This window comes from Dermacentor albipictus, chromosome 2 (assembly GCF_038994185.2).
Source record: "Dermacentor albipictus isolate Rhodes 1998 colony chromosome 2, USDA_Dalb.pri_finalv2, whole genome shotgun sequence".
NCBI classification, from domain to species: domain Eukaryota; kingdom Metazoa; phylum Arthropoda; class Arachnida; order Ixodida; family Ixodidae; genus Dermacentor; species Dermacentor albipictus.
Genome location: NC_091822.1, coordinates 120,306,544 through 120,320,767, shown reverse-complemented (window position 1 = coordinate 120,320,767; position 14,224 = coordinate 120,306,544). Strand labels below are relative to the sequence as shown.

The 14,224-nt window shown below is 45.8% G+C and overlaps 1 protein-coding gene across 4 annotated transcripts in view; it reads right to left on the bottom strand.

Annotated features, from left to right (window-relative positions):
* LOC135914717 (chondroadherin-like) overlaps window positions 1-14,224 on the bottom strand; it is a 660,669-nt gene that overhangs the window by 370,686 nt on the left and 275,759 nt on the right. The window lies entirely within an intron of this gene.

The following is a 14,224-nucleotide window of genomic DNA, read 5'->3' as shown; positions in this document are numbered from 1 at the left end:
AATGTAAAAACAGCAAACTTGCCTTCAGAAAACAACGTTGGGCTAACATGAGTTCGCTGCAAAAGATATATTACGTAGATAGTTTTTGTATTACAAACCAGCGACAAGCTAAAAAATGATGATCAATCTTGGCAATGACGATATTGGCAATGTCACCAGACAAGACCTGCGTAAATATTTGTTTACCGCAGAATTACGGCAACGTAATGTGGCAATCCAAACCTTTAATTGTCGTGATGAACAGAGCTGATTACTCCAGGGAAGCCTGAGATGTTGGAATTTTGTCAAGCTTGTTTTTGATTCGATGTAGTCTCCACGTGTCAAATATTTCCGGTATTCATACACGCTTGTGTACACCAATACTGGGACAATAAAGAAGTGTTGCTCCATGCAGCGACGCTCGCTCCCTATGGCGTTCTTCTTCTCTCCTTCTGTTCTTTCTTTTCTGTCTGTGCGCTCTAGCGTTCTTAAAACGACGCTTCCTCATTTGGAGACTGCCCGCCGAAAAAGGAAGCAGAACTGTCTTAGTTTGGACTTTCGTAAAGAGACTTCCCGAAATTGAAACGAGGAGGCCCTGTAAAACATTGTGATACGCAGAGCGTGCGCTGCTGACGTTTGAAACTCGTCGCTTTTAGTTCTAACCAGTAATTCCCTGGTTCAGTAAGTTTAGGAAAGCCCCGCTGCTCCAAAGTTTCGTGTCGGAAACTCAGACGACGGAGCGACCGAGAGACCCCCGTGTGCGGTTGGACGGGTTTACTGCGAGCACAGGCTGACTTGCGATGTTAAACGTTTTGGCCGCCGCCTGTTCGCGACGTCTTGTTCCTTTCCGCGCCGACGCCACGGCAGTGTAATCGCGTTGCTTCGGAGCAGCGGGTTGTGCGAGTTCTGAGGCAGAAAATGCGGATCGCAGTCGGCTTCGCTTCAGTGGCTCCTCTTAAACCCAGTCGTATAGAGGGAGGCGCTGTTTCTCTCTGTCTGCGACACGTGAATGGAAAGTATTGGAAGTCGTCGGGACGGAAAATTTCCCTTTGAGAAGCTTTTTTCTGTACATTAGAAATGAAGCAGTTTTACGTCTCCTCAACGCACGCGCAGGGTTTATGGGTTATGAGAGACGACCGTGGAGGACAAGTTGAAATCAGATTTATCAGCTTTTAGCTTCCTTGGCATGCATCCAAACGTCCGCGCACAATCGTTTTTCTACCCTGGCCGCTTTATTTCTTTTTCTTCTTCTTTTTTTGTAAGGATGAAAGCCAGGAGCTAGATTTGGGTATAGTAGAAGAAAGGCTAACGAAGTAGTACAACGAAGAAAAAGAAAGCATATATGACTTCCTACTTAAAAGCTGTACTTTTAATGTCGGCTCACAGACATCTCCAAAGCACACTGATCTGATAATAGAATGGTAATTTATATTTCACGGATTCTTCAACGTATTTTATTTCCGTCGATTTGGCCATGTTGCATATGTTACTTAGAGTGAGCCTTACTTAGGCTAATCATCCAGAATGTGTATGTCCTACGATGACATGAGAGGTACAAAATTCCTAAATATTGCTTGATACGCATGCATCTGTCCTCAACTTTCTACCTCCGGCAAGAGAGAGAGAGAGATAGGGGGGGGGGAAGAAAAGGGAGGTAGGTTAACCGGACTGAGTCCAGTTTGCTACCACACACGTGGGGAGGGCGATGGGGGAGCGAAAGAAAGAGATTGAAGACATGAGTCTGTATCGCACTTTCACATGCGCTAAGCTAGGTGCAGTGTGTCCACAGTCGTACACTTAAATTTGTTGCCTTCAGGTACTGAAGAAGCGCTCGAATAGCTTTCTGGGCTGATGAAGTGTGAGGCCAGGCAACCAATACCTTTGCTTTTCTAAATGGCCTATCGGCCAGCCTATTCAAGGCCCACTAGAGAGTCTGACGTTGATTAGCGAAGCGAGAAAAGTGGCACAAAGGATGATTGATGATCTCTTCACACTTGCACCTAGCGCACATCAGTGAGTCCGCCATTCCAATACGATAGTTTAGGAGCTGGTGAATGCTACTCCTACCCACAGCACACAGCAATGCTACGTCGCGTCGTGAAAGGTTTGCTGGTAATTACAGTTTCAGTGACGGGTCGAGCCTGTGTAATGGATAGTTAGAGTTTTGCGCTATATGCCAGTAACTCAAAGTGATGGTACGAGTTATGTTGCGAAGCTCTCTTGCAGTGTCTACTCTCGATAAAGGTATAAGAAGTGTCGGTGCTCCAGCCTGGGTACGTCCGGCAACCTTATCGGCGAGGTGATTACCAACGATGCCACAATGTCCCGGCAGTCACTGAAAGAGTATATCATGTCTTGAAGGAAAAAAACACAGTCAAAAAACACAAAGGACAAGAGGAGAGGTTCGCACCACAACGACTGGACTATCAGCTGTTGTGTTTTCTGACTGTTTTTTTTTTTCCTTCAAGTATGTACCAACTGGCCCAGACTTCAACCCTACTGTATATCATGTCCTCGTTCAGAAGCGAAATGGCAAATTTCGTGGATTTGGGACACCAGCTGGGGGTAATTAGCACGTCGAAAACCTCGCAAGCTTCGGAGGGCTGCGTTCGAATCACAAAGTATTGGTCATCTGCCAGGCAATTCTTTTTCAATGCGTTCCACAGCAGCGGGAAGAGTGGTCAGTTCGGAAACTGTAGATGTCGTGCCGAGTGAACTCTTAAACTTGATGGCGACCAATTGAGATAGTAAAACAATGGCGCCCGTCGAACATTTCAGAACGGAACCAGCCGTGTAAACATGAATTCGGTTAGCGTACAATGAAAAAGTTCTAATGCGATCTGCTTGAGAGCTGCGGCGGTCAGTCAGGCTAGCCTTCTTCGCAGTTCCTGGAAAAGCTAAGCACACAGGAGGCTTTTTCAGGCACCACTGACGGGATGGCGTTCTTGTTGCGGGCGAGTATCTCTATCACAAAGAGCGTTGGTTAGACGCAACTGACCTGGAAAACGCTGCCTTGAGTCTTTTCTCAGGCAAGCGAAATCTTCTACAAGCTCCCTATATCACCTTCGTCGTTGTGACAGCACTGTGTATGTGACTCACACTGTCCATCCGTCCGACTTGGAGTTGTGTATTTTGGCATAACTTGTGAACGATGTAGTGCATACACATAAAAACTGCAGAAAAATAAACTTGGGATTTTTGTCGCGCATATATACGTGAAAATTTCATGAGATTCCACGTTGCTTAGAATGAAAGTAAACGAAAATGTACGCATCGACAATAATTGTATAACACTGGATAAACGTTTCTTGAAAGCTTCCATGTTTATAGATTACAAAATGTACGTCGGATCTTAATATTTTTCTATCACAGTTATCACAGCAATTGGTCTCGTGCAGCGACTTATTACAAGAAACGAAGCGAAATGTTCTCCGCGTGCGGCCATGTGTCACATCGCCGCGGCAATGTTAGAAGGAGACAGGATACAACTAGCCAGGCGTGCAGTAGAACTCCCCAGCAGAGTAGGAAATATGAGTAGCATGCCAGCTCAAAGAAAGTAATGCACGTTTTTGTGCGTGAAACCCAGACAGGCAGGATTTCTCGCGTATTTCGTTGTATTTGACTTCGACTAGAACGATGTAACCAGCTCTGCTTTGAGCATCATGCACGCTTGAGCAGCTCTTTGTTATTCCCATGTCCAGCCATTACCGTCACTTGGGTTTAACTTCGTGTGCGGAATGGGTTAGAGCACCATGTTTCGTTGCCGTTATATTCTCGGTCATTCCGTCATACATTTGCACGCGTAATGGTTAACTCTAATGGTAAGGAGGACAGCAGAGTTTGGCAATATCTTCTGATTAGCCGTTCCCTGACGTCGCCCTGTCATTTAGGCGGCCATACACAAAGCATTGTAATCGGGCGGAATGGGGGACGACACGTTTATTTTTCTTTTGATCAGTCACGTATTCTGCACACATACACAAACACACGCACCCATGCGTGCAAGTACAAACACTCAAAAACATATGTATAGCACACCGGTGCTGCAATGAGTCCGTCGGCGTCCTTAACACACCGTAATGCACGAAGCGGGCATTTTTATCGCAGGCCGTTCCCTTCGTGCTCAGGGTGATATTTCCTCATGTAACCAGCATCTTCATGTTTGCATATCCAGAGTAAAAAAAAATACTAGAGATGCATTTCCGCAAGTTTGCGCACGGGCATTAGACAGTTGCAACTTTTCTGTATTTTCTTTGATTGCGGTGATATGCTAACAGCGCATAAACAGCCTAATCATTAAAGTCTATGTGTCTTCATTTCAATTACTTTTTTTCCTCTCTAGCTTTTCAGTGTTCCAGTTTCAAGCTTTCAGTGTTTCAGTGTTTCAAGTTTCAGCGCATGTCGTCCTCATGGTTCCTGTACAAGTTTGGCGTGTGTCGACGATGTACACACTGACGCTTTACGGGGTCGGTTTATCCGCGAATTCAAGCCGACATATCTGTTGGCGCCGTTCACCCACAGGTTCGCAAAAAACAAATGCCGCAAAGTACGCTCATGATACCTGGTGTGACTTGAATTGCCACATGGTTTCCTTTAAGCCAGAATAAATATTGTCAACGCGAAGCTTTATTTGACTAGTTTTCTATGTTCAACGCGACTGCTTGTTTGGTAAGCTTGCGGCGGATATGTGTGTCGATATATATATATATATATATATATATATATATATATATATATATATATATATATTATATAGTGCTATCTAGATGGACAGCACCAGGTAAACCAGCTTTAGCTTTCAAAACAACAACTACATTCACACGGCCTCAAACGCTACAAGTCCAACAGCGGCAACAAACAGAAAGCACGAAGTTGAACACTTCATAAAACAAAGGAAGACCCATTTTAAAGTAAGGAAGGTAATGCGAAACAACAGGATACTCACAAGTGGCACGCAAGAAGACTGGAGAAACATGGTCGTGCACAAGGAAGGAAACAAAAATTTTCACACCAGCCTCACTTCTTCGCTCTTCATCATGCTCCTTTCATGCAATCTTGTTTTTAAACCACACTAATTCCTGACAAAGAAATAAGCAAAAGGATGACAAAACTAATTTCTTAATGTTCTTTTTCCTTTCACAATTTTCGTTGGCGTTTTTTGAGTCTTCAACGAAATACGCAAAGGAAACTGCAGACAGCATATGGATGCCAGAGGTTTAGCGATTTGATGCACGAACTGAGGCAGTGCAAGAGACAAAAAAAAAATGAAAAAGAGTAATTGCAGGGAACGCGCCAAGGGATGTTTGTCCACAGAGGGGACGAAATAAGCCCCGAATTGTGCATCGGTAACGGCCGGAAATGTATATATAGGCGGAAAGATAGTGGGAAAGTGTTCGGGCATTCTTTTGGAATTATCTGCAGCATCGCTTGCTTTTCGTCGGGTGTTGCGAAAGACAGAGCATCCGCGGCAACCGGAAATGGGTTCCCATCGTGCGCTTTCAATCAAGGCAAGCATTTCCGGAAGCCATGCCAGAGAAAAAAAACGGCACCCCGGGGACCATTCGCCGGCGCCTTTCTTTCGCGAGCCCGAAGAAGAGCGCCAACCTTATTCAAACGCTGTCCAATTTTGCGCAGGATCACCGGAGTGGGTGAGCACGCAGCATACCACGTGATGCTATGGCGTGCGAAACAATAAGAGACCTTTCCTTTGATTATTTCTTTTTCTTCTTTTTGTCACCGGTGTTACCCCCTGATGCTACCTTTGGGACTCTTGCGATATTGCTTAACAGTGAAGAGCAAAGAGACAATGACATCAAAGGCACCACATTTCAAAGGGCACAATTTTTGTACCAACCTACATAAAGAAATGTATGGTGCTGAAGCGCACAGCGTCACACCTCAGGATTCTCCTTGCAAAACAATAACGAGAAGCTTTCTCAGAGTGTTTATTTTTTATTACCGACGGTGTTGCAACCGGATGCTAGCTTTGTGATATCTTTCTTTCAGGCACGTATCCAGGATTATTTTTTTTTTCGGGGGAAGGGGGGTACTCAAATTATTTTATACTGGATTAACTAGCGGAAAATACAGTGCTGCAGGTCTTTCAACCTCCCTGGAAAGGATGGACCCCACATGAATTTTTCTACGCTGTTTGAGACGTTGCTCTCTTATTCATTTGTTTATCGTAGCGCAGTTGAGTATTTCCCGTCCAGTACTAATTCCTTTCCACGCGCAATATACCTTGCGTGTATAGTTCTTGGCAGTTTCAAATATGCGTGTTGCGAAATATGGACGATATCTGGGAGTGTGTGTGTGTGTTTGTGTGTGTTGTGTGTGCTTGTGTGTGTGTGTTTGTGCGTGCGTGTGTGTGTTTTGTATATGTCTGTGTGTGTGTTTGTGCGTGTGTGTTGCGTGTGTGTTGCGTGTGTTTGTGCGTGTGTGTTGCGTGTGTGTTGTGTGTGTGTGCTTCTGTGTGTGTGTGTTGTGTGTGTGTGCGTGTGTGCGTGTGTGTGTGTGTGCGTGTGTGTGTGTGCGTGTGTTTGTGTGTTTGTGTGTGTGTGTGTGCGCGCGCGCGCGCGTGTGTGTGTGTGTGTGTGTGTGTGTGTGTGTGTGTGTGTGTGCGTGCGTGCGTGCGTGCGTGCTGGGGCTGTTTGTCTGCATTCAGAGGAAAAGTTTACAGACACTTTAGTATACAATAACGAGGATGAAAACGAAAGCCGGCGCGCTTACGAGACATTTATTGACTCATTTTGTCATTCTCATTCGAATGCGTTGTCAATTACTATTTCTCTCTGCTAGTTCTTCTCTTTACTGTGTGGGCTCAGGGCCGTGGCTTCAGAGTCAATGGCCAGCTAAGGCTCTCATAGACGACACAGGGTGCAAGAGTCATGCAAAAGGCAACCTCTACTGCCCGAAGTCCTAGGCCAACTGACAGCTTCCTGGTCGCCGTTCCTCGCGCTCCGGCCCCAGGCTGGCTGCGCGTGGTGCAGGCGCATGAGCCAGGCCCAGATGGTGATGATGGGGCCACAATAGTGCAGCCATGCAGCCGGCGTCCCCAAAACTTGTTCTCTTCGTAACTACTACGCCTCCCTATAAGACACCACATGGGCGTGCCCCAGCGTCAAGGTAGCCCCGCAAATACCCAATCCCACACCCGAGCAATGGGAAGCCGTGCTGACTAGTTCGAACCCTCGTAACCAGCAACAACTGGTGAGTTGGGCCCGGGAGACAGCAAGAGCCGCAGGAGCCCTGGACTAAGGGTACCTCCCGCACAAGCAGAAAGACACCTGCTTGTCCTTTTTTTTAATAAATGTTTTTCCTCCTGCTTTTCGGTCGCCTAGAAATTGTCACTTGTTATGAGTTATTTGTGGAACATTAGAACGAAGGTGGCAATTATATGAAAACCACTAAGGCAGATGCGCAGGGTCACTAAATGAGTTTGTTTTATTTTACCATAATACATGTGTCGTAGACCTCACATTTCATCGTCAGATGCATACAAATATTCTGAACCCCACTCCGACACTTGGTCACCGCGATGGTAGTTCTGAAACCACGGAGATTACAATGCCCTTGTGATCAGTGAAGTAGCATCCGACATACTTGATGTCTTTAATAGAATTTTCATTGTGGAATGCCAAGTCGATGGACGTTCCTCGAATCTTTCATGTCACCACTTGTTTTGGCGTAGCAAGATTCAGAGCCAGAACGGTTTCCATGCGCTTGAGAAATGCTGCGTTTTTCTAAGCGTTTGTGTTCAAATTACCCATCATAATCACTGGGAGATAGTGCATGTCCGGTGGCATGTTTCGGACAACGAAGTTGCCTGGTTCTTTTTCTGCAAAAATTGGATGTCTAGTAAACGCAGACTACAATGAAGCCCGTCTGCAACCATACTGCACAGATTTCACCGATGTATAATTGACCATTCAGATCCGCGGGTGTTGCTTGTACTGTGTCTTTAATGTGATCGCTACGCCTGCTGCAGTGTTGTCATGACGTTGTGCGCTACTCACGTAGCGAAACCCAGAAAACTTTCTCGTATCTGCTGGCTCCATCCTCGTTTCTGCAAAGCACAACATGTTTGCCTCCATTAGGTTGATGCTATGCGTAATGTCCTGCGAATGTTTTGGCAGAGATCGCACGTTGACGCATGTCACTACCATAGGCGTTTGACTTGCCAGTTGACTACATGTCTTGGTAATGGTCTGTACACAATGTTCGTGCAACCTTCGGAATTCGTAGGTCAACGCTCCGTCGCGATTTTGCTTGCCATTGTAGAATTTTGTCTTCAACGAAAGTTCGTGGGTCCGAGTGCCTTAATTACCGCCATCTTAATTTACCGCTTCTTAATTTACTTCACCTCAGTTTACACCAAATGTAGCGAGTACGACTCCCCAAAAAGGTCGTGGGTTCGAGCGCCCTAATTAACTTTGCCTATATAGCAGCAAGTGTCATGGATTCGGCTCTCGACGTTCACAACGTCAATTGGAATCACAATTGGAGAGGCTGATTCGTCCATATCTCCATGTTGGGTCGTCGCTTCGAGTGCCTTAATTAAGTTCGCCTTAATTAACACCGAAGGTCATGGATTCGAATCTCGACCTTCACAATGTCAATTGGTATACAACTTGGAGAGGCCGGTTCATCCATATCTCCATGTTGGGTAGCGGGTTCGAGTGCCTTAATTAACACCAAAAGTCGTGGATTCGACTCTCGACCTTCACAGTGTCCCTTGCAATCCAACTTGAACAATTGGCCTGTTTGCCAATATGTACAAGTGGGTTCGACTTCCACCAAAGGTCGTGGGTTAGGCTCTGTATGAATTTTGGTTCCCGTGGGGCGATCGCCTAACCACGTTCAGAGACCTCACCCAACACTACAGGCTCGAAAGACGCACATTCCCGCCACCGCACGATAAATTGAACAGGAACGAGGCCGGAACGTTACGCTGGCTCCAGACACACACCTACCCTAGCCCCGCTATCTTACACCACTGGTATCCGCGTTTATATTCAACAGACGCGTGTAAAACATGCGGACAGAGAGCGACGCTGCGACACATGCTCTGGGAGTGTGCCGGCAACAACGGTAATCAAACATCGTGAGGCTTATAGCGCGTTAAAAATCTTGGAAGTTGCTTTTTATCTATGAAGCGCCTGCCGTGATTTATCGCTCACGGTCAACGCCGCATACGCCGACGCCGACACCCGACGCCGACGACACCGGCTTTTCTGCTACACGATCTCCTTAACGCTATCGCGTTAAAAGACAAGGACGAAGGTCTTTTTAACGCGCTATAAGCCTGACGATGTCTTACCAACAAGCCCAAATCACTGCTTTACGGTAATCAAACCAGCTCCGTTGGCGACGCGTCCATAATCGCGGCCGTTGCCAGGGTAGGAGAAGGCTCGAGCTCGCTTCTTCCCGACGCTGCCCCGGATGCGGGAGCCGCCGGGGACCTTCTCCGTAGGCGTCGCCGCCACTGGGAGGCGGCTATCAGAAGTTCAGAGCTGGCAGACCAGCTCTGGGCCGTCCGGCAAGCCGAAGATGCCGCTCGAGTCCAAGGACTTCGAGCCGTCATCTGAGGCCACCATAGCAAGAACTGCCGGACTATTCTTTATTAAAGTGCCTTCTTCTTCTATAACGCCGGACATCGGATTTTTCGTCCCATGAGCCATCTAAGCCTTTAGCTTTAACAACTCCCGTTCGGTCCACATCGATGAGCTTTCAATCAGCGGTCACGCGCTGATGGACGATTCCTGGGCTGCGTGGCAACGTATGCACAATGGCGTTCCATTCCGATGCACTTGGATCACCGCTTCTTGGAAGCTGTACCAGCATCGGCAACTGTGCCGACATCAACCTATTTAAAATAGCCGCTGCTTCCACGACTTAAGCCTCCAGGTGAGCTAGCGTTATGACAAATGCTACCGTAGTAATACCTTGACTCCTTTTGTGCGTCCGGCAGGAGATGAGAGGGGATGTAGAGAGCAACCCTGGTCTTGACATGCAGGACCTCGCTGCTAACATTAGAAAAATGGCTGCCGATATCACTGATACAAACTAAAATAAGTGTTCAAGTGAGTCGTAAGCAACTATTCCCTTCAAACTAGATCTCGTAGAACAGCTTGAAAGTCATTTTTCAACCATCGAGGAAAAGTGCATGCAGCTAGAAAATACCACAAAATCGTTTTCCCGTCAGGTTGATGACCGGGAAAACCGAGGCAGAGAGTCAAACCTAATTATTTACGGCTTGAACGAACTATAAGAGAAAACATCAGAGAGCTTAGTACACGAAGTAAGCATTAAATTAGTTAAAGATGTGCTTGGTGTAATGTGTACAGTTTTGAGTGAGTACCCCGCTTACCCGGGTCTGAAGGAGGCTAATAAGATGCGCCCTGGGATCTTTAAGATGTTCGATTACCGAGACAAAGTCAAGATACTTCTCAACTGTTTCAGGCTGAAGGGTTCCAAAATCTCATACAGTGAAGATTTTTCTCTGGCGGTAAGCAACATAAGAAAAATGTTTTGGGATAGTTGGAAACTTAATCAAGAAAAGCAATAAAATGTCAGACTCGTCTACAATAATATCGAAGTAAATTATGAACTCTTTGCATAGGATGAAGAAATAAGCGAGAAAATAGCAGTAAGAAAAGTTTTTCCTAGAATAACCCGACGGCAACCATATAAGTCCAAAAAGAAACTACCTATTCTGAATATCTATTCCGGGATTACCATTAATGAGACGGTAGGACTTGAAAGCTTTTCTTTTGACCATAATCCTAATATCATAAATAGTAATGAAACTTGATTGTCACCACGTATCTTGACCCACAATGTAATACCTCCGGGCTATATAATTCCTTGTGAGGAAGGATGTGCATGTGGCGGTGGCCTCGAGATTTTTGTAAAACACGACATTTGGACCACACCCCTACTCAACATTACCGGCGCAGAAACATTGTTTTGGTAGGATCACGATCGGCGTATATTCCCTTATGTTGGTACAATGTACAGAGCGCCGAATTCTGGACCGGCGCAGTCACCTTTCAATTTCGTGTAGCGTCACCTTCAAGGAAACAAAAAGGTTGTCCTTTCGGGGGATTACAATATACCAGGCATAAAATGGCAGTCGTATGATACTGGTGTTATCGGTAAAGACAGCACTGAGACGATACATCACATGGTCTTAGTTCTTTGACATTAGCAGCCTTGCATGCATTGGACTCCACCACGTTGGAACCCGGGGGCCACATGCATGGCACAGGCGCAGGTCGTTTATTCTTTTGCAGCCGATGGTTTCTTGTGCTCTTACGAACAGCGCTGCTCTTCGAGGCAGGGACCGCTGGGGATGGCGCACTTCCACTGCGCTGCAGCACGATATGTATGGGCACTTTACTAGCAAGCGTATGCACCGAGATGCCAAGCAGCCGCCTTACCACGCGTATGTATGTCGCTCAGCGGTTTATAGGCGTGTTCTTGTAGGCCAGCACACAACACAAGCACTGCCGGGGGGGGGGGGGGTGGAGGGGGGAAGGTATTCGCGTTGCGGTGGGGGAGATACAAAGTTTGCCCCGTCGAGCACACCTATGCAACGGGAGACCTGGTGGCTACGTTTCTGCACCATGTCCAGCAGTACGACTCTGCTGCATGACCTGGGTTGCTGGCTCGTGGGGAAATTTATGTGTTCGCAGGGCATGGTATTGCACCGGGCCAGCTGCATCGAGGTGTGTGAAGCTCGAGCAAGAGGGCCATGTGGCGTTAGCTTTAAGGGATGTTTTTTGCGCGTTCCGAAAGCTGGACTAAAAAAGAGGGGCGATTACAGTGTGGATTGTTGAAGGTCCGGCATACTTTGAAAAGAGCTGATAGGTAGAATGTGAGCGAGGAGACCTAAAATAAGGGTGTGAGGAGGCCTAAAATAATTTAGGAGAGTGGGTAGAGAAGAGAAGAGAAGTCGAGTCAGCCGATAATCGGCCGCCGCTAGCCGATGTATGCTACTTTGTCCTAACCAACCGATGTATTCCTAAATTGACCTCCGTGGGTGCAAAGTGCAACCGGACGGCGATGAAGCCTCTGGAAGAATAACTTACCTGGAAGACCTGGAAGAAGACACTGCACTGCCTGCAATAGATGTTTAAAGCAAATCGTCCAGCAACAAACGCGTGTCGTATTTACGAGCAGCACAATTCTCGATCTAACGTTTGTCGCTGAGAACATTCGTGCAGAAGGCACATCACGAGAAGCAATTGACGGCGTTTTTGGACGACAAGGCAACCAAATATTTGCTACCACTGCCGTCGTCAGCATGACTAGAAAAATTTATCGCTCGAATATGTCATCGGAAAAACGCGGATTATGTCAATATTCTTGGCCTTTGTGATTACTACTACCCCATTTTTTTCTGCCCTTGTCCGTGATAACTCTATAACAGTAAACGAATTTTGGTGTAAACTTAAAACCTATGCCCTGCATTGCTTGTCAAACTGTGTCCACACAGTAAAATAAATAAAGTGAGCAAAAGAAACTCCCGGATTACAAGACATATAATACATATGAAACGAAACATGTCAAGGCTAAGGAAGCGTAAGTACAAAATATGAATTCGCTACTACTTTGAGAAAATGATCGAATTGGCACACGTAATGGGATCAGCGATAAAACGAGCAAAGCATACTGCATGCATGTCTTACTTAGTAACTGTGTAAAGACGGCTCTTCAAAAACTTGAAAAATATTTCAACGCGAACACAATAAGCAATGCAATATACCGCCTACACTCTAAAAAATTTAACACCCTTAAGGGTGTAAATGACTTGTCCCATGGGTGACACCCTTTTTGGGTGTATTGCTACACCCCAAGCAACGGGATGCAAATTAACACCCCACGAAAGAAGGGGTGTTAATATGACGTCACCTCACCTATGGGTGTAAAACAAAACAACACCCTTTTTATATGGGGTGTAACCACAGACACCACCCTTTCAATATGGGTGTAGCAGGGACAACAGCCTTCCAAAAGGGTGTTATCCCTGCAAGTATTTTAGCGTTCACTACAGCCATGTAGTTAATGGCCAGACTAGCTGTTGTGAATGCTGCCTAGCCTTAGCTATGGTACTACCTTGTTCAGTATGAGCCAGAATCTGTGAGGCGTCCTCGTATTGCGCTTCTGGTCCGTCATTTGGTAGCATAACGTGCGTCCCTTTCAGGCAAACAACTTAAGGTTTCGCCATTGCAGCAAGGCACACAGGCCATGCTTTTCGTAATCTTCCTCTGCAGTGATAGTACACTGCCGGCAGGATGCAGAGCGCAATAACAATGCGCGCTGCACTAAGGACACAGGATCTCCGGCACCTTGGTGCACCAGTACTTATGACCCCGTGGAAACAGCACAAAGCCAAAAGCATGGTTACATGCATTTCAGAAATAATTAAAAACCTCCACTTTTCTTGGTCAAAAATTTTCGCAACACCAGCTCGAAGAGGAGGGAAAGACACCACAGCTCGTTGTTGTAGCTCATATTGAATGCTATTGAGCGCAAGCAATGCATGGACTGGCGATGGTAACAAGTGCAGTACTACAGAAGCATACGTTTGCCTGTCAAGCAGTTTTTTGCCGTTTGAAGCACACATTTTATACCTCTATTCATTAAAGTTGTCATTTATCTCCACGGGATGCTTCTACTATTACTTTAACATATGACTTAAAGGTAGCACTGAAAGCCAAAGAACAAAGTGCTTCCACGCCGATTAATGTTTCAGCATTTACGAACAAAACAGCATGTGCAGCTGTGCATGCTGTTCAATATATAAGCATGCACTATTTCCTGAAATATATGTATGCTCCATTTACTGCCAGTGACCTGCTTATACCCAATTTAGTTTATTTTTCACCATGTGCTTGCATTGAATATACCACAGGCATTGTAAGTTAAGCTACCAGAATAACAATCAGCTAGTCTAAGGTTACCTAATTGAACAACATCATTGTAAAATTTGTGACGAAATGTGAGAAGTATTTATTTCATTAAAGAGAAATGGTTACATAATAATGTTTGCACATTTTAAATGTAAAAAGGAAAATAGGGAGTAAAACCATACCAATACAAAGACATAAGCACCAAATAATGGGCACAGGCTTGCTCAATTAAATTTTAAGCAGAACAGTTTTTTAAGTAGCCTGACTACGAACTATTTATTACATGTTTTCATTCGAAAAGCACTGCATCTTATTATAAAGCACAAAAA